Source organism: Acomys russatus, chromosome 31 (assembly GCF_903995435.1).
Source record: "Acomys russatus chromosome 31, mAcoRus1.1, whole genome shotgun sequence".
NCBI lineage: Eukaryota > Metazoa > Chordata > Mammalia > Rodentia > Muridae > Acomys > Acomys russatus.
In genome coordinates, this window is record NC_067167.1 from 4,496,030 (window position 1) to 4,502,241 (window position 6,212).

Genomic DNA, 6,212 nt, shown 5'->3' on the forward strand with positions numbered 1-6,212 from the left:
TTGTTTTGTTTTTTGAGACAGGATCTGACTACATAACTGTGGCTGTCCTGGAACTCGCTCTGTAGACCAGGGTGGTCTTGAACTCACAGAGATTTGCCTGCCTCTGCCTCCCAGGTGGTGGGATTAAAGGTGTGTACCACCACTGCCCAGAGCAATCTGCCTAAGCTATTCGATGAGTCCCTGTGGTGTACGTCCCCAGCAGCAGAAATTTCTGCATTTATAGGGAGTAGGGGGCCATTTCAGCCACTTTGGCGGGAAAGCACAGGATTCACTAGGGCCCAAAAGGAGAAGCCAGAGTTGACAGGATGCTGAGCAGGCTGGTAGAACCTGCCAGGCCCACACCTCATAGGACAGGAATGTGGCTGTAAGAAAGGGCTGAGGTGCACAGGGCTGGGTGCCTGCTCCCAGGGGCCGAGTTCAAGTCCTGGCATGAAGGCCAGGCCAGCCTGCCTCCCAGTGACTCCCTTCCAGATACCACAGGGTTGGCATCTGAAAGCTAGTGAGATCTCACACGTCAAAGCTGTCCTGCCCAGTGGGCTGGCCACCAGCAAACTCATGGTCACCATAATGCTGTGGGCAGGGGCTGCTCAGATCAGCAGCGAGGTTAACTTACAGTGGCTTGCTTTCTTTTCCAGTTTGGCTCATTGGTGAGCATTTGACTGGCATGCGTGAGGTCTTGAGTCAACCCCCATTACTGCATAGGACTCTAGACAGCACCCCAGACACAGAAGGGTGCTGAAGGCTGTCACTCCTCACAATGGGGCAAATGGCATCTGCAGGGATGTGGTGTCATGGGTGCAGCTGGAGGGTGTCACATCAGAGTGGCCGACAGGTACTCACTAACAGAAGAGCAGGACATGAGAGGACCAGGCGTGGTGGACACTTGGGAGCCAGACTTGGCCACCTCAGGTTTCAGGTATCCAGAACAATCTACACGGGAGTGGCCAGCGGCACCTGAAAGGCTTCTCGGGTGGGGAGCCTCAGTGCAAAGGCCCCCACCTACTGCACAATCCCTTCTCCTTAGCGCATCCTTGGCAAAACAGACAGGACCACCCCCCTCATTGACTTCTCTAGGAGACATGGTGCCTGTCTGACCACGTATCATCAGGTGGGGCGCAGGGGGGGGGGTGGGCAGGGGTAAGGAGGAGATACCTCAGATTTGGTTTTAAATGAAAACAAAAATGTCATTTGCTGATAGAGGAACATGAGTCATGCAGGTGGTCCAGTTCATCTCCACCCTCCAACACATATACCACCCAGCCACTGTGTCATTTATATTCACATCCACCCATCCATCCACCCACCTACCCACCCATCCATCCATCCGTCCATCCGTCCACCCATCCATCCACCCACCTACCCATCCATCCATCCACCTACCCATCCATCCACCCACCTACCCATCCATCCATCCATCCATCCACCTACCCATCCATTCATCCACTCACCCATCCGTCCACCCATTCATCCATCCATGCATCTGTCCATCCACCTGTCTGTCTGTCCATCCATTCAGCCACACACCCACATACTAAACGCTGGACACAGGTGGGCTGAGCCATCCACCCAGCACTGAGATTCCAATAAAGGACCACCGTGGCTTAAGCAGCACACGGACCCACCGTCCCTTCCACAACACTGACGCCTAGAAAGCTCTGCATCTGAGGACCCTCATGCCCCCACCCCCATCCCTTCTTTGGTTCAGGCTCATTTGACAGAACTACAGCTGCCATGAAGTGACTTCTCATTGCTCTCCAGCTCACTTCTCCAGAGTTGTCAGAATCTAGCAGCCTGCTGAGGACTACATCCTACAGACAGGTCACCTCACTCTAGAAGCTTTCATACGAGCACACAGGGAGGGGCTGCACTGTGTAAACAATCAGCTTCAGTTAGTTAAAAAAAAAACAAAAACAAAAAAGGCAGAGGCAGGTGGATCTCTGTAAGTTCGAGGCCAGCCTGGTCTACAAAGTGAATCCAGGACAACCAAGGTGACACAGAGAAACCCTGTCTCAAAAAATACAGTAAAATAAAAGCCAGGGATGCCTAGGCAGAGGCAGAATGCTTGCCCAGATAGGCAGAGCCTAATCCCTCAATAAATAAATAGGCTAACAAGGGAAGAGAGAAAAACATGTGATCCTTTCAGGCCAAGGATTCCGCCCCACCCCCACTCCCACCCCACCCCGCCACTTCCCCCCCCCCCCCCCCCCGCAAGACAGGGGGAAGAAAGCCCTGACTATCCTGGATTCGCTTTGTAGACCAGGTTGTCAGGCGCAGGATTTAGCAAGCCAAGGAATCATTAGTTTATAGATGAACTAATTAATTTATATGTCTATGTTAATATATAACTAATTAACATACATGCATATTTATACCACCAATGGGATGGGTGAGGGGCTCAGCAGGGAAAGGGGCTTGCTGCCAAAGCTGACAGCTTGTGTTTGGTCCTGAGACACATCTGAAGGAAGGACCAACTCCTGCAAGCTCCTCTGACCTCCCACGTGCACACCATAGCTCACGCACACCTTCACTCACACACACAAAATAATAATAATAATAAAGATCTAAAAAAAATATAGCACTACTAATACAGTTTAAGGTATTAAGGGCCCTTCATGCGGCAAGAGAATTATGGACTGTATTTTAAAGGGCCAGTGTGGTGACAAGTCCTTCACAGCCCTGTCATGGCTCTGGGGCCAAGGGATCCCCGGGACCCACCTGTCAGGCAGCAGAACTTAGCTGGCTTTGTTGAACAGATACAAAGTAGCCAAAACCAGTTCCCTGGCTCCCTCCCCACAATGTGTCCTGTGGGAATCCCAGAGGCTGCAGAGTTAGCAGCCAGGGATGAGAGCCTTAGATTCCTTTCCCTGAGGCCTGAGCTCTCGCTTCTCCAGTGGGACTGGGTGAGTGGCCCCACCTCAGTATTTTTTGAGATAGGGTTTCTCTGTGTAGCCCTGGCTATCCTGGAACTTGCTCTGTAGACCAGGTTGCCCTCAAACTCAGAGATCCTCCTGCCTCTGCCTCCCAAGTAAGCACTGCCTTTTCTTTTTTCTTTCTTTCTTTTGTTTTTGTTTTTTGTTTGTTTGTTTGTTTTGAGACAAGGTTTCTCTGTGTAGCCTTGGCTGTCCTAGATTCACTTTGTAGACCAGTCTGGCCTCAAACTCACAAAGACAGGCCTGCCTCAGCCTCCTGAGTACTGGGATTAAAGGTGTGAGCCACCACGCCTGCCCTGCCTAAGCTAACTGAAGTTGACTGTTTAAATAGTGCAGACCCCAGAGGGAGGGAAGAGCAGGGATCCAGTCAGGGCCCTCTCATCAACAAGTGTCTGCCAGAGGTCCTGAGTTCAATTCCCAGCAACCACATGGTGGTTCAAAACCATCTATAATATGATCTGCTGCCCCCTTCTGGACTGCAGTTGTACATGCAGGCAGAGCACTGTATATTAATAATATTAATAAATAAATAAATAAATGTTAAAAAAAAAGAATTAAAGATACAAAGAAAAGCAGGGCGTGGTGGCACATGCCTTTAGAGGCAGGCGGATTGCTGTGAATTCGAGGCCAGCCTGGTCTACAAAGCGAGTCCAGGACAACCAAGGCTACACAGAGAAACTCTGACTCGAAAAACCAAAACAAACAAAAACGAAGAAAACATATTAAGAAAGGTTTTGTGCCATTAATACTTTATTAATGTATGTATTAATGTAATGATTGCTAGAAGGGTGTTCACATCACCTTAAATTAAAAGCTCATTTCACAGATGGCTCAGCAGACAAGGCCTGCCACCACCGAGCTGCTGAGCCCCAGGACTCACAATCTGGACAGAGACTCCTGTATTCCGTCCTCTGACCTCAGTGTGTGCACATGGCTGTGCTCACACACAACAAATAAATACATGAAAAAAAAATGAAGTAGAAAAGTGAGTCACTTGACAATAAATAAATAATCATCTCATTCCGGAGGACGCCGCTACATGGGGCTGGGGGTAGGGTTTAGGGGATGCTGTCCTCCGTACAGTCAGGTGCCCACGCTCCGGAAAGCAACCCCAACTAAACTGCTCTCTTCAAGAGGAAAAAAAAGGCGAAAGGTAGAAGTGGGACTGGGCGAGTACAGTAGGGGTCATCAGGAGTGGAGGGGGCCAGAGAGGTGAGTGGTGGGGTCTGGTCAAAACACTTACACACAAGGAAAGGCCACGGACCCTGTCTATGAACTAGTAAAACATGCTGATAAAGTTAAACTTATTTAACATTCAGTTGTCCTGGCGAGGGCAAGGATTTTCCATCATTGGCGGCGGAACAGAGATCTTATGCAAAGCAAGGTAACGACTGGGGACCCGAGTGTCCCCCGGATGCGCTAAAGTAGGGGTGAAGTGTCCGGAGTGACAGCGCCCAGGCTGCTTTCTCAATGCACTCCACGCCCCCAACCCTGCCGTGGTCCCCAGGGTCTGTCCTAGGCGGCTGAGCTCCCAGCGGGCCGGCCGAGGAAAGAACCGCTGTCCCAGAGAATCCCGACTGAGAACGCGGACGCGGCCCACGGGCAGGAGCAAGGAGAGAGAGACAGCGGCGTTTTGGGGTGTGCGTGCGTGTGCACGGGTGGGGTCCACACACACCGCCGCGCACGCAGTATCTGGACCTCCAGGCTCTTTCTGCAAACGGTTCGCACAATGTTTTTCTTTCGGGGAAAGTTTTCTGGTCTCGGCAAAGAGGACGCTGTGGACACGCGTGAGCTTCCCGGGGTGGCGTGGGAAAGGACCGCGGGCCCCAGGACACCCCCAAACTCAGCAGTGTGGGGTTCTTGGCGGCGGGGTAGGGGTCGAAGGATCTAGAGCGCTAGGGGATTTGGGTGGACAAGAAAGCGCGAAGGGAGCAAGAATTCCTTCCAGAACAAACGCACTCACTACTTTGGTCAAGGCACATGAAAGGGGTGCCGGATGGGGGGGGGGGCGCCTCAAATCCAGTGTGCCTGAATCAAGAAGGAAACCAGACGTTCAGAACGTAAGGGCCAAACGAGAGTCTCCTCGGAGTCAAGATCATGAATGACAGCCGGGGTCCCAATGTACCCCGACTTCAGAAGTGTAAAGGGGAGACGGTGCCTCTGGGTTTTCAGACTTGGGGGAGAATGACTGGTTCTGTGGAAGCCTCCAACCCAGGGTTAGGGGGATTACAGTAAAGAGCGGTTTTGGGGGAGCCCCAAGCCCAGGCTTTCGGGGGAGGGGGTCAGGGATGACAGCGAGGAGTTGCTTGTGAGGGCCCGATGCAGGTTTTGGAGGTAATGAAAGTAAGGAACTAGTTTGGGAGCGCCTCCGCTCTCTGGGCGTTTCGGGGGGTAAAAATGAAACAAGGGGGGGGGGTCTTCGGGAGTCCCCGCCCCTCAAAGTCAGATTTGGTGCGTCAAACGCGAGAAGAGATCGCTGCACTTTACAAACTTTGAAGAGTGTGAGAGGGGTTCCCTACAGCTCAGGACTCCCCTAAATCAGAGATGCGGATCAGAAGTGGGCGAGGGTGGTGTCTGCAAAGTTGGGGCGCCGGCCCCGCCGCGCCCGCCCCCGCGACCCCCCCAGCTGGGTCCCCGCCCGCCACCGCCCCCTGCCCCGGTCCGCAAGGCTCACCTGGAGTTCGGCGGGGAGTTCGGGTAGCGGCTCCTGCTGCGACGGCCGCTGCGTGTCGCTCCGCGTTGGTAAGTAACAGTCTCCACGGCTACTGTCTCTATGGCGGCGGCGGTGGCAGCGCCGGCCGCTCCTCCTCCGGCTCCCGCCGCCCGCCCGCCCGCAGCGCCCGCCAGCACCTAGCGCCCGCCCGCCTCAGCCTCCAGCAGCCCTCGCGGGGCGGGGCGTTGCGCCCGGCAACGGTTACCAGGTTGCACGCCCCGCCCCCCCAACGGCCCGCCCATGCCCGCCTCCAACGGCCTCGGGGAGGGCGGGCGCTCTCCCTATTGGCTTTTGTGGTGCCTGTCAGCGATGAAGGGGTAGGCCCGAGAGTAGAATCCTGGCCAATCGCTGTGAAGAAGGGCGGAGCCTGGCGGGAGGCGCGCGGCCCCGGCGGAGGGTTGGCTCTAAGGAGGCGCGCGAGGGCCGGCTGGTAGCTCTCATCCCGGCAGCGCGTGTTGCGGAGTTTGCGGTGATTATGCCAGACGCAGAGGCGCTGACCATCTAAGGGGAGAAGCCGACTTCGGCCTCCGCCTGTTCTTTCATGCTCCACGAACTGAAAATGTTTTCCC

At 54.2% G+C, this 6,212-nt stretch overlaps 1 protein-coding gene across 2 annotated transcripts in view; it reads right to left on the bottom strand.

Moving 5' to 3' along the window:
• Rfx2 (regulatory factor X2) overlaps positions 1-5,758 on the bottom strand; it is a 112,876-nt gene extending 107,118 nt beyond the window's left edge. For both annotated transcript variants that reach the window (XM_051139647.1, XM_051139646.1), the window contains exon 1: positions 5,605-5,758. The gene's annotated coding sequence lies outside the window, so the exon portion shown is untranslated. The remainder of the gene's footprint in view (positions 1-5,604) is intronic.
• Positions 5,759-6,212: the final 454 nt, after the last annotated feature.